Below are 14,527 nucleotides of genomic sequence, written 5' to 3'. Positions count from 1 at the left end.
AAAGTATGATGGGTGCAAAGGAATGTGTCGTCTGTATAATTCAGGGAAATGTTTGTGTCGTGTTGTGTGAAGTGCCTTGCATGTGATTAGTATGTGGACTACGGATAGGCCCTTTCCACACCTGCTACACGTGGGTCCCGAAGTTCCAGTGAGCAGGTGGGAGTGCGTCGCATGTGTGTGACCTATCCGCAGCCTAGCCAGGGCAACTTCAGTGTATCTGTTGTGTGAGTCAGTTATGTAGCGTCCCAGTTGCGGTTTTGTTACGTGTAGTTTGTTGTCTGTTTGTTGACTCCAGTGTAGTTGCCATGTGTTACGAAGCTGTCGTCTGATGTGTGTCTTTAGGTCGGTGTAAGGTACTGTTGTTATGTCAACTGTGGTCATGAGAGCAGCAGCACTAGCCATTTGATCAGCGGTCTCATTGCCAGGGATCCCACAGTGACCTGGTACCCAGCATATGGTTATTTCTAAATCTGAAGCATATGCAGTCATTATGACCTTTAAAAGAACATTGATTACATAGTTTTTTGACGACCTTCCTGATGACAATGCCTGCACAACGCTTAGAGAATCTGTGTAGACGATGGACTTTGGAATCTTATGTTCGAGGATGTGGTTTGAAACGAGTAATATGCCATAGGCTTCTGCCGTGAAAATACTGGTATGAAAATTCATTTTCTTAGTTACGGTAAAATTTGGTCCGTGTGCTGCACAAGATACAGTAAAACCAGTTTTCGACGCGTCGCTATAGAATTCTGCGCGCCTGTACTTGTCCTGCAGGAACAGGAAGTGCTGCAGAATTGCACTCCTTGGTACCCTATTTTTTTCTACTAATGTGAATGATAGGTCGCATGATATAGGATGTAGATGCCATGGTGGAATTAAATTATGGATGGGTGTCTTGTGCGTATCTGAAAGAGGGACCGTGAGTGCAGAAGCCTCCTCCCTAACTCTGAGAGAGAAAGGTAAGGAAATAGATGGCCTATTTAAAAAGAGTTGCAAGTTTGATGTATTGTTCATGATGGGATTAAAAGGATGGTTGGTAAGGGACACAATCTTAGATGCATACAGCAGGTCAACATACTCCCGCTGATGCCCTAGACACCACTTGTCGCACTCGACATAAAGGCTTTCGACAGGGCTAGTGCGGAAAGCGCCGCATGAGAGGCGAAGGCCAAGATGCAGCACTGGGTCGAGCATTCCCAGTGCGGTCTTTGTCGCCGACCCATACACGACACTGCCGTAGTCGAGCCGGGACCCCACCAACGCTGTGTACAGGCGCAGCAGGAGTTGTTTGTCGGCCCCATAAGATTGATGTGAGAGAACCTTAAGAATATTCATTGCCTTTAGGCATTTACATTTGAGCTGTTTGACATGAGGAATGAATGTAAGTTTTTCATCGAATAAAATGCCTAAAAACTTGTGCTCCTTGTTCACAGGAATTGGCACATTCGCAAGAGTGATGTCTGGGTCCGGGTGGACCCCACGCTTCCTGGAGAATACAACACAAGAGCTCTTTCCGGGATTAATTTTAAAACCATTCTTGTCTGCCCAGCCGGCAAGCTTCTTGACGCCGAGCTGGACTTGACGTTCGCAGATGGACATATTACATGATTTAAAAGATATCTGCACGTCATCTACATACATGGAGTAAGAAATTGTAGGCGGCAGTGCCTTCCCAAGGGAGTTCATTTTTACTATGAAGAGAGTGCAGCTTAGAACTCCGCCTTGCGGCACGCCATTTTCTTGCACGTGTACCTTTGACAGTGCAGAACCAACTCTGACGCGAAAGGTTCTCTCCGACAAATAGCTAGCAAGGGTGTTAAACATACTACCAGAAACACCGAATGACTTCAGGTCAGTAAGGATCCCATAACGCCAAGCGGTGTCATAGGCCTTTTCTAGGTCGAAAAACACAGTTAAACAGAACTGTTTATGCACGAAGGCATCCTTAATATACGACTCTAGTGCCACAAGTTGATCATTCGTGGATCGCCCCGCCCTGAAGCCTGCCTGGCAGCTCTCGAGAAGGCCGTTATACTCCAAAAAGTACACGAGCCTCCGGTTTATCATCTTCTCGAGAAGCTTGCACAGGCAGCTGGTCAGGGCAATGGGTCGATAGCTAGCGGGAGAACAAGGGTCCTTCCCTTCTTTCAAGAATGCTACAACTATGGCATCCCTCCAAGACTTTGGAATGTGCCCCGAAAGCCATATCTTGTTGAAAAGGTGAAGAAGTGTTACAAGAGTGTCTGTGTGTAAGTTCTGTATCATTGTATATGTAATGTTGTCTGGGCCTGGAGCTGAGGGTTTACACGTGCTCAGAGCAGCCCTCAGCTCATGTAGTGAAAACAGGGAGTTGTACGAAGTCTGTGATTTGTTGTTGTCGTGTAGGGACTTCTTTTCACAAGAGGCTTTATGTTTCAGGAAAGTGTTCGTGTAGTGTGCTGAACTGGACACGTGTTGGAAGTGTTGTGCGAGTGTGTCAGCCTGGTCTTCCAGAGTGTCCCCTGTTGTACTGACCAGGGGCAGGCTGTGTGTCTGTTGTCCTTTGAGTTTGCGTATACGTGTCCATACTTTCCGTGTGTCTGTGTAGGAGTTTATTGATGTTATGAATGTACGCCAACTCTCTCGTTTTGCCTCACGGCGCACACGTTTTCCTAATGCCTTGGCCCGTTTGAACAAGAGGAGGTTTCCCGACGTGGGGTACCGACGAAGGATACCCCACGCCTTGTTCTGGGCCTCTCGCGCCCGCCTACAGTCCTCATTCCACCACGGCCTCCGCTGGTTGCGCGGGGCACCAGAGACGTGGGGAATGGACTTTTCGGCGGCGTCGAGGATGTGCGCCGTGAGGAGTTGGGTAGCTTCTTCAACGTGTAGGTGTCCTATGGATGTGTGGTGTAGTTTGGATGTCTTTGTAAATGTATTCCAGTTAGCTCGTGCTTCATTGAACCTATTATGGGAAGAGGAACTGCTTGGGCCTTTACCTATATATGTAAGTGAGGTGGGGAAGTGGTCACTGCCATATGGGTCAGTTCCCACACCCCACTCGAGAAGAGGAAAGAGAACTGCGGAGCCAATCGCCAAGTCAAGACATGAGTATGTGTTGTGTCCTATGTTATGGTATGTAGGCTGTTTACGGTTGAAAAGGCATGCTCCTGAAGATGTAAGGAATTTCTCTATGAGGCGACCTCGGGCATCCGTGCGAGAAGAGCCCCAAAGAGTGTTGTGAGCATTAAGGTCGCCTGTCAGGATGTATGGTTCGGGCAGCTGGTCAACTAGCGCCTCGAAGTCAGAGCTTAAAAGTGAAACATCAGGAGGAATGTATATGGAGCATACCGTTATCAACCTATTAAATATTATCGTTCGAATTGCCACAGCCTCCAGGATAGTGTTCAAGGTGACAGGGTGGCATGCTAAGGATTTGCGGGCGATTATGGCCACACCGCCAGAAGAGTGTGTGCAGCCAACCCTGTCCTTTCTGTATACCAGGTAACTATTCAAGAAATTTGTGTTCTTGGAATTCAGGTGTGTTTCCTGAACACACATTACACTTGGCTGATTAGCATGCAGAATCTCATAGACATCGTCAAGATTATTTAGAAGGCCTCTGCAGTTCCATTGAACGATATTTTCTCTGCCCATTATTATGTATTAGAGCTACTGGAGTGTGACTATTTATGTAGGGTCTTTCGGGGCTTGGACTCTTGGACGGGGTTTCTTTACCTCCTCTGGAGGTTTAGATGGAGGGACCCGTTCCTTCCGCTGCGAAGCAGACAGGAAGGGTCCCACATCCAAGTCACCATCTGATTTGGAAGGGGTACCCGGCGTACCGGACCCCCCGGACCTGGCACCCTTTGCGGTGCCCTTCGTTTTGGCCGCGACCGCCGAGGGCGTCAGGAGCGCCCCGGGTGGCACAGGCGGTGCGGCGGAGGTGGGAACTGCTGCGGTTTCCTCCAGCTCCATCTCCTCCGGGCCCTCGCATGTGCTTCGGGCCGGTGGAGAGGAGGAAACAGAGGGTGCAGCAGCATCCCCAACGGACGTGGATGCCACCACAGCCGCTGCTGACTTAGCAGGCGGTGCGGTGGCGGGTTGGGCCGCCAGAGGCAACCCAGGGGGGGGGCGGGGGCGGGACCAAGTCCGACTCGCGGTACTGGGTCCCCGCCGAAACCAGACGCCGCTCCGCCCCCCGGCGAGCTGCGTCTGCGTACCTGCCCAGAGGGAAGGAGGCGAACCTCTTCCGTGCCTCTGGGAAGGTGATGTTTTCGTTGACTTTCAAGGCAATGATTTGTTTCTCTTGTTTGAACTTTTCACAGCTCCTAGAATAGGCAGCGTGTGGTCCCTGGCAGTTGGCACAGGTGAAGTTCTCGGATTTACAATTGTCAGTTTGATGATCATGTGCTGCACATTTTGCGCACGTCAATTTACCACGACAAGACGTTGTGCCGTGCCCAAACCGCTGACACTTTAAACAGCGGCGTGGGTTTGGCACGTAGGGTCGGATTGGACATCTCAAGAAACCTGCATTGACCGACTCAGGAAGGCTAGAGCGGTCAAGTGTCAAGATTATGTGCTTAGTTGGAATTATTGCATCATTTCGGCGTATGGTGATTCGCCTCACTGCTGTCATGCCCTGATCTCGGAGCCCCTCGAGCAGATCTGCTTCAGTCTCATTCATTAGATCCCGATCAGAGATCACGCCCTGGCAGCTATTGAGGCTTCGATGGGGCGTGATCTTGATGTCAACATCTACCATGCGCGTTTGCTTGAGGAGGTTAGAGGATTGCTGTTTGTTTTCAACTTCTATCAGAACTTCTCCCGTTGTGAGTTTCTTAGCCTTGTAGGACTTTCCGACAAGGCTTTCAAGAAACTTGGAGATTAGAAACACAGACTGGGAAGTGATTGGTTTTGCCTTGTCAACAGATTCCATGATCAGAAAGCGCGAAAAATTATCGGGCTTTGGGGAAGAGATCGATTGCAAAGGAGGAAAAGAAACTTCGGTGCGGCCCCTTTTCGGGGGCCGATCACGTCTGGGGGGGGGGGGGGGGTTTGAAGATGCCATATGATACATTGAAAAGCAGGGAGACGGGGGTACTTTCTCCTTTGACCTTACCCTGGTAGTCAAAGAGGTCCCGGAGCTCCCTGCCTGGTAGACAGGCAGGGAGCCCATCGGCCGGAGCTTGACCAAGGCTCCGACGGCCACCGTTCGTGGTTTCTAACCCTCCACCTATAAACACATTGCCACGGTTGGATCCAGCGTATGTTTGGGGGCTCGGGGTCCGCGGTATCGCCAGTACCGTCACCAAGATTGCTCAAGGTGCCCCGTGCGGGGGGAACTGCTAAAGAAACTTCGCTGTTCGGCCTCAGCCACCTACGGGTAGAGTAGTGCGTTTTCACGCTAACGGCCTAATTTGGAGCTCCAGTGACTTTGTAACGCGTAGTATTCTTTGCCGAGTACCCCCAAGGGAGGACCCCGTAACGCTCTGAATCTGCACAAAACTGGATAGGTTGTGGAAAAAACACAGTTATTAGTTATACAGTTAAAGGGTCCATGAAGACAAAATACAACTTTAGTTAACTTGAAAGAGTTAGGCTTCAGTACCTCACGCAGCTCCATTCCGGCAACGAAAAACGTTTTTTAACCGATGAAAACGGAAGAAATACTTAGGAACTTTCAAACTTCGCGCCACAGCGACGTGTTATCGGCACGAGTTACGTCATATGGGCCATCACTTAAAACATAATTTTCAGTATCTTAACTGCAGGTTAGCATTCAAGTGATTTGATCAAACGGAACTAGTGGCCCACTACAATCGTCCAGTCATGTGTCCTGGCGATTGATCAGTTCGGCCACCGTCAATCGCCCAAACAAGATTATGTGACGTCATAGAAAAGTTGCCGGAAACTGGCTAGTGATTCGCCACTCCTTCACGCGTTTTCTTTAATATCTCCGTTATTGTTCCGAAGTTTGCGATGAAATCGGTATCATTGTTATCAGGACAGAGCAGTCTTTCTAATGAACCAAACTTGTATTTTGTCTTCATGGCCCCTTTAAAACCCGATATAACGAAGTCGTCGGGAGCGCATGAAAGAGTTCGTTAAATGGAGAACTTCGTAAAATCGGGAGTGCAATATTACCAGCAGTTGATTCCACCAATTCGATGCCTAAAGGAGCCGCATCCCAGCCGCTACCATGACAGCATAATTGCGGTGGTGGCGGCACCCACCTGCGAATAATTTAGAAATGGGCTGAAAGTCAGCGGTAAAAATAATAAGCCATCCAGGCCATGCCCTGAAGTCATCACACCCCACCATATGCGCGAAACATAGCGCTTTTTGTTGTAACACTTCCCCGCTAAGCGGAACGTTCTTGGCTCTCATATTATCCTTGAACCACCCAGACAGGGCTTCATCCAACTTCTCTTGCGGGGTCATCTTGAAATTAATTTTTCTTCGACGTAATTCAAGATGAAGTTACATGGATGACGTTATCTTTTTCCTTCAAGCTCGTGGAAAGCGCGCCGGCAGAGATGCCGTGCTCGGCAGCTACGGGACTGCTGAGTATATCTCGTAGAGCCACGTAAGAAGAAAAAAACATGCCCCGTTTTTTTTTTCTTACGTGACGCAATAATGTTCGTTGTGTTCTGATGAAACACATTCGAAATTTCTCCTTTTTAAATGCCTATTTCTTTAAATATTTCGTTAAATCGGGAAAGCTGCTGAATCTATTGGTAAGTTCGAGTTCATAAAAGCACTCGGCCGTATAGGCACCTTCGGGGAATTCAAATTTGGTGGTTAGGTCGGGAAATATGTGAGATTGGGATTAGTCAGGTCGTGTTCTGACTGTAATAGCGTAAGCGAACATAATTGATTCAAATAAATTTTGAAAAATCTTAAAGTACAAAAAACGGAAAGGATAAAAATTTCACAAAATTAACTGACGAAATCAAAAGTACCCATTCCATACATCTCCAAGAAACGCCGACTAAACTAAAAAGGCATGGGAAATAACGTTGGAAATTCGAATAACAAAATTGCGACAATTAGCAAAACGTGTAACGTCCTCCAATCCCACATAAATGCACCATTTTCGGAATTAACACATTTAATTGTTATAATGAGCTAAATGACGATATTTGGGCGACTGCAATTTTGAAAACCGATATAATAAAATAAAACACAGATGAACAGACACAATCAATATTATGCACCTTATTCTTCTCCCACAGAACACGAAGATTAACCTACAAAATAAAATTACACCATCTTCCCGTAGGGGAACCCTGAGTAGTACGCGAAGCAGCCATGGGGTCGATTCAAGTGCCCATTAGTTTTCAGTTCGCGTTTCCGTTAGGTTGAGGTACGTAGCTACCGTTATATTTACCGTTTGGTTTCCATGGTAACTACCACACTTTTCACTTACCGGAACTACGAAATTGGAAATTGCGTTGACCCCATGTTTGCTTCGCATACGACTCAGGTTTCCCTTACGGGAAGATGGTGTAATTTTATTGGAGGGGGGGTGTTAGAGTGAAGAAGCCTTAAAGAAAGAGAGGGAGACGTTGCACGTGGTATGAATTTGTCTTTATTTAGGCATTATCATGATCATGCTCAAAGTAGGTGACGTCTAGCTGTGGTTGGCGTTCTGCGTTGGTTATGACCGCCTTATGGTCTGTGAAATGTAAAGTCAAAGGCTGTTGTAGTGGATGAACCCTAAAGTTGCTGAAGATGAGGTCGATGACGTACCCCGGATGGTTGTGGGCTGCTTGTAATCACGGCCCGCCGAGACTCGCCGACGCACGCCGCTGCCGACGACGATGAAACGTCGAAGGCGCGTGAAGCGTGCTCGGCTCGTACCGGCCCAGGAAGACACCGGCAACACTGTCGCTCCAGGAGTCATTAAAGGGTAAGGCACCACCGGGCGTTCAGCAAGCCGAGCATGCGCAGTGCGGGTGTGGACGGCGCACCAACAACGAGGGACATAGCCCCGACCATGAGATGCTTCGCATCTAAAAATTGAAAATTTATAAGCGCGCGACAAGGGCGTGGTGACTGGAGCGAGACGCGACGGGCGCCGGCACAGTCTGCGGCACGAGCAGGCAGTACGAGTCTTGACCCGGTAGAGACCAAACGACGACTGAGCTGACGCGCGGCCGTTTATTCACAACCATGTTCACAACGGCACACGGAGACATGCGTACACACCGGATTGACTAGCTCCAATCACGTGTGTCATTCAACAGCGACATCTATCATGCACTCTCAACAGAGGCGCACGCAGTGCGCCTGCCTTTCGAAGGATGGCGCCACTGACACACCACACCCACCTAGCTTATTCTTAGTTCGGCTAAGTTTATGCGGGGTTATGCTTGGAAACTTGCCCAAGTTTTCTGCGTGGTGTCGTCGTTATCCCCCCAAAGAGCTACGAATGTAATTAAATTATCAACAATGTACGCGTGCCCAGCGGTATTGTGGTGAAGCTCCGAGAGTATCGCAGGGCGCAGCGGGACGGGCGTTTGCTCAAAATTTGCGAACTCGTTCGGTGGCCACCGTTCGGCTTGTGAGGTATGGCCTGTGGGACGCTACATAAGAAGTTGATTAATGTTATCGCTTCTCGGTCATGTGGCTTTTTTTATTATTTTTGGCATGAATTCTTCTGTTTGTACTGTCAAAACTGCTCCACTCGTCGCCACAATTCACAGATCGAGCCCTCCCGCGACGCCATTCCAAAGCCATGCTTGTACCAGTCGTATCGCGCCTCCGACAGGTGGTGACTTAAGTACCGCCCGAGTGCGGCGAGGCAAAGCTACAGTAAAAAAATTGGCCGCGTATCTGCTCCTTTCGTTGCAAATGACGTCAAAAGACGATAGTCTTTATCGGCTTTTGCGAAGTAAATGCCTCCCTTCGCTTTACCGCTTACCTCTCATGTTGTTCCTCTTGCGTCGCGCTCCTCCCAAGGTAAAGACGCCAAATGTTTGCTTAAATCATTTTAAATTTCCGCGTTCCACTGTTCCAAACCGGGCGTCTCGATGCGAACGCTGCCATACGGAGAAGACGCGCGTTAATCGAGGCGCCCTACTTCAACGTTTATAGAACCGCGTTTCCCTACTCCACGTGCGTTGCAAGCAGAACGTGGAAACCATCTAGTGGAACCTTGCGTAACTGTTGCCGGTTGATTTCTTAAAATGGCGCCAGAAGCTATAGTGGCACGGGCGACAGCAGGCGACGGCGGAGTGAATTCTTTTTCTGCAGTTGATGAAGTATTTAATTTCGCAAAAGTCAAGCATGTTTGAATTTTTATAAAGGCACACTGCAAATATCACTTCTGTATTGATTTGTTGTCTCATATTTGCGTAATGTCTTGTTCTTCTTCAACAATGTTGACAAGTATGAACATTACACCGGACCAAGACGGGTAGATTTAGCTGTGACTATATAAGACTATTGCGCAGGCATTCTTTTGCTTTGGCCGGGTGGCTGAATCGAGTCACAGACAGACAGACGGACAGACATACAGACAGACCAAAATTTCTGGGTTTAAGTAGCCCAAGAAAGACTATCGTCTTTAATATGCTCTGCCGGCGCGCGCGATGACGTCATTGCTTGGCGACGTTACTGCCCACGTTCGCCAGCCCAACCCGACGCAAACGAGCGGGTGTGAAAACGTGAAAAGCAGGTTCCTCAATGTAGCTCAGTTTAGGCCGGTTTCAATACCGTGTGTAGCGGCACACTTATACCAAAGCGTGTCCTATCTTTGGGCGAGTCAGCAAAGGTTCCCGGGCACACAAATTCACGCGCATAACTACGCGCACGTGTGGTGAACGGGGCACCCAGTGCGATCATAAGCGATTAGAAATTAGTACCGTCACGATCGGGATTATTCATGCTTGAGTTCTTTTCACGACAAACGAATACGCGGCTATTGATTTCCGGCATCCACAATAAAGGCACGGTCACTGAGCAACCGTGATGCCTTCAGTGCAATTGTTAAGGCAGAACAAACAAAACAAAACAATACAGTATCTAAGGCGCCTAAAGTGAAAACTCGCGCCTTTCGCCGTCATTGGTTCGCTTCGATCAAAATATGGACTTAACGAATGACAGTAGCGAACACGTGCTATGCTCGGGCACAAGTTGAGAACGACAGCGGAAGTTGTCCCTGTGCCCTATAACCGCATTCGGCTGTTCTTCCGCGCGGAGCTAGGAGTTTCTTACTGGAAGGATTTTGAACGTGACTTCAGGCATTTCTGTCACTTCTAGAACTTATTCTGCCTATAAACTACTGCAGCAACGACAAACAAACTACATGAGAAAAAGGAGGCTATGGTGCGCTTGAAGACCAAATTCGACTTGGCTCAGTTTGAAAGAATTAGCCTTCGATAATCGAGATCACTCACCTACAATCCATCCCTGAAAGACATTTTTGAACAAAAAAAACGCAATAAATATTCAAAAACTCAAATTTCGCGCCATGGTGACGTAATATGGGAAGGAGCTACGTTTTGATGGGCCGGCCCAAAAATCTTCTTTCTTTGAGTGCGTTGACTGCGCACTAGCATTCAAGTGATACGACCAAACGGAAATAGAGGCTCTACTGCAATCTCCCAGTTAAGTTTTTTGCCGGTAACTCAGGTTAGCGGCCGCCAATCGCGCGAACAACCTTCTTTGACGTTATAGAAAAATCGCCGGAAAGTGGATCTGGCGACGCCACTGTTGAGTGTGTATTGTTTCATATTTAGCAATAAAATTCGCACCGTTGTTATCGGGACAAAATAGGCTTTTTAATGAACCGAACGTGTATTTTGTCTTCATTGGGCAATTAAGCACAATCTCCTTTGTAAACGCGCGCGCCCGTCGACATCTGGGTTGGTCGCTCCGTCGGAGTTGTACACTACAGCGCTCTTGCCGCTCACAACTTGCACCTGGTTATACTCTAGCATAGCCTGAACTTGAATATTTGAAGAAAACTGTCGGCATGCATACTTACAGGGTAGGAATGCAGTAGATACCTGCCACACGAAGTCGTTCAGTCGCGGGCCCTCGAGTAGCGGATAGATGAAGCGGCGCGGAGAGAAGCTGTGGCAGTTACGCAACACCCGCCCCAGCAACGCAATGCCACACGCCGTATACTGTACAGCAAGACTGCGAAACGTAACCGACAGCGCCTCCGAGTGTTCTGAGCCCGATCTGCGCCCTTCACATTGCTCGATATGTCTCCCACGCCCTTGGTCTTTATATCGCTTCCGTCTTTCAACGTATTTGCATGCTTATTTGTTTCCAACGCATTATAAAGTGGAATTCGTAGCAGTTTCGGTGGGAGAGACGTACAGGCAAAATGACCTCGCCCTTACCCCCAGCGTCACACGCTCTCTCTCGCAAACGCGTTCTTGCGTTATCTTGGTTATTTTTTTATTTGTGTGCGCTGGCTTGGCGCCCTATGCAGTAGTTATGGCTGGGCAAGAGCGGACGTGCCGTGTTCCGCGCTAGCGGTTTCTTCCCGTTGCGTAACAGAACGCGTGTTTTTAGACTGGGCGCCAACCAGGAAGAAGCGATGGTTTAATCTTGCGTGTCTGCCAAACGTGTACCGCGTGCGCGTCAGTCCCTTTGATCAGGAGAGTAATGAGTACGAATCGTCGTCTGGTCTCCGTTATACCCTAAACAAAAAGCATTTTGTTGAAGCCAATTGTTTTTACGCCTTTTTTTTCTTGTTCTAGAAGAGAAGTATTGTACAGAAATTCAAGTATTGTCTATTAGGCGAAACATTGTTAAGAAACTGCTGCCTTTCACAAACCTGCCGTTTCCTGGATGCGTAGTGCGTGTCAATTTTTAGTTTTTCTTATTCAGTAATACGCGCGGTCCCGGAAAGATCATAAAATACACGAACCATAAATAAGCGCGAACAAGCTGCATTGTGCACGTTTGATTTTTGTTGTGAAAATGTTTTTAGTTAACACTGCCTACTTTTTGTACATTTCAGTGCTGTTGAGCGTTCCGTGAAGAAGGCCTCCCTCAAGGAAATTTTGGGCGACAACCGAGTCACTGCAAGCTCATATGGCCAGCTAACGGAAGGCCGTTGCAAGAGCGCATCAGCGGAAGACCAAGCTGGCAGTATTAATTTCGCTGGCGGTAATCGCTATCGGTCTGCAAGTCTTAGAAGTGGTACACAGCCTTTTGTCTGCGTTACGTTTTTTTGAGACCGATTGGCAAGAGTAAGGGGTTCCCGGTGAGCGTGCAGACCTTTGCTCTGCAGTTACCCTTCCCTTGTTCCAGAGCGTGAAGGTTTTTAGGTGTGATTTTTGGCTTGCCTAGTCAGCAGTCAATTTTATGGTCGCTAGCCAAGGGTAAAATGACAGCAGTCGTAATACCTACTGTTATCGAGTCGACTGCAATGACCGAGGTAACGACTCCATTTATTCCGAAAGGGTAGAGGACAGAAGGAAGCGGAAAAGGGTGCACCTCCGCTACCCTCTCGGACGAGTTCAAGATCTTGTCCTGGAGATTAGGCGCTAGGTTTGAGCAAGGCAGCCTCCCACCGCTACTTACAATTAACATTGAGTGATTCGGGTGAGGGTGTTGAACGGCGGACCACATAATGCTGCTCAGGCAGAAATTACAAGCTGTGGAGGATTGGACGGCTAAATATATCAGGAGCATGCTTAGTACGAAGGTAATCGTGTTTGTACTTTTACCACTGAAAAAACTTTGCCTATGAAGAGTCACGTAATGCTGTGCATCGCTTCGCAGAATGCGGTCATCGCCATTGCGGACGGAGCCATAGTTGTCCTTCCGGCTTATATTTGTGGAAGGTGGGTTCAGCCAGTGGTATTTACGATGGGGCACATGGTGAGGCCCGCTTATGTTTTACCACAATGGCTGATTTTACTTATCGAGCTTCTTATAAACAGCAGTTATAAAGTTATACTTCATGATTAAGGAACGTCAAATGCCAGTCTCTGTTACCACTTACAGGTCACAATTAAAAGCCTTTCTTTGAGGTAAGGAGTGAGCCGATATAGTTTATCTTTGATGCACTTGATCTCGCGAAAAAAACACTCACGACAACTTCTGGCGACGGAAAAACCATTGTCGCCGCAGATCTAGCCGGGTCAGAAAAGTTCCTCGGTGGCGAGGCGGCGGCGAGCGGCAAACCGAAGGAACAAATCAGGACTTCCGATTTCGCTTCCATGGCGTACGGCGTGTACAGGCCGCTGCAGACGGCCGGTTTGGGAGACTTTGAGAGGCACACGCTTGTCCCGCGCCTACTCGAGCTAAAAAAACGGATTGTAAATCTGAGATCGATTGAGGATAACGGTGTTGCAAGAAGTGAAGTCCGCGCTTTTCTGACATCTGTAGCCGCAAGCGCTACACGGTCCGGACCCAACTATCGTGGCTTGTGTCGCCGAGATAGGCATGTACGGTAACTTTTATTAAGGTAAATAGAGGCGATCCACCTACACAACTTTTATTGCAGCAAATGGGATCCGTCTGCAAGATCGGCGTGTGAGGAACAGGAGATATCAGTGCGAGGGCCTCTCAAATACAGCAAAATACTAGAAGCAGCCAGTCGCATTTATTTATAGACGGTCTTGACATGCTCTATTTTGCACCAAAGCACATTTGTCAAGATAGACTGTAGGCAGAACGCCGTTCGAATCTCCCCGGGGACAGTCGTTTACTTTTTATTGCCTTTAGCGCTTTTGAGCACTGAACACGCATATTTCAGCCCAAGAAACGCCCCCTACCCACGCAGAATCTTCAAACGACGTACAACCCAAGCGGGAAGCTCCTTCACTGGGTCTGTTTACTGAACGCCGCCGTTGATTCTGGACATGGAAGCCACATTTGAGAGCAACACAGCGGCGGCGGGCGCCGTTTCTTCTCTCCATGGAGTTAATGCCCAACGAACATACTGCGCGCTGCCGCGGCAGATTTTCCGCCGCGCGAACTTCGTCGGGAAAGATCGCTCCATGCATTCTGGCCTTAGCGTACTAAAAAATGGAAAGCCGTTCCACTCAATGGGAGAGCTGTCGCGAGTGCAGAGCAGTGATCCGCCATAATGGGCTGTGGCACCGTTATCCGCTCACTGCAATGACCCAATGCAATTCAAATTTCCCGCCTTGGCAGTGCTCGCGTGACCCCTACCCCCTACCCGAAACTGCGCTAGCGGGAGTTCTGTGCTTTCTGTGCTTGCTTTTCCCCCCGCACGGGCCGGCGTTGCACTGCCACTTTTTTCGCTTAAAAAAAAAAAAACCCAACGGGTTTCATAACTAAATGAACGCGGGCGCTGCCGGTGAATTACGTATATTTCGCCTCAAATGTACGTACACTTTTATTTGAGCTAAACAACGGGGAGACGTATGACAAGCGCCAGGGGTTCGGGAGTTTCGAAAGTTTATGACTATATAAACCGCTTGGCTTTCGAAGCCTCTAGGCCGCGACGACAGCCGCTATGAAGGAACGCTGTGTGGCTCTACTTTAGTCCAGCGTGCGAGCTACGACGATAAAGCGAGCCCCTAAAGTGCTGTGCACTTAA

At 48.5% G+C, this 14,527-nt stretch overlaps 1 protein-coding gene across 2 annotated transcripts in view; it reads right to left on the bottom strand.

The window, feature by feature from the left end:
- LOC144175881 (uncharacterized) overlaps window positions 1-11,132 on the bottom strand; it is a 97,343-nt gene extending 86,211 nt beyond the window's left edge. The window contains exon 1 of one of the 2 annotated variants that reach the window (XM_077704933.1): window positions 10,982-11,132. The gene's annotated coding sequence lies outside the window, so the exon portion shown is untranslated. Of the gene's footprint in view, window positions 1-6,132; window positions 6,156-10,981 lie in introns of those variants that run through there. The other variant, XM_077704936.1, reaches the window with a different exon arrangement.
- Window positions 11,133-14,527: the final 3,395 nt, after the last annotated feature.

This window comes from Haemaphysalis longicornis, unplaced genomic scaffold (genome assembly GCF_048455015.1).
Source record: "Haemaphysalis longicornis isolate Haplotype H1 unplaced genomic scaffold, Haemaphysalis longicornis Haplotype H1 scaffold_3, whole genome shotgun sequence".
Taxonomy (NCBI): domain Eukaryota; kingdom Metazoa; phylum Arthropoda; class Arachnida; order Ixodida; family Ixodidae; genus Haemaphysalis; species Haemaphysalis longicornis.
The sequence above is the reverse complement of the archived record's forward strand: the minus strand, read 5'-3'. Positions and strand labels throughout refer to the sequence as shown.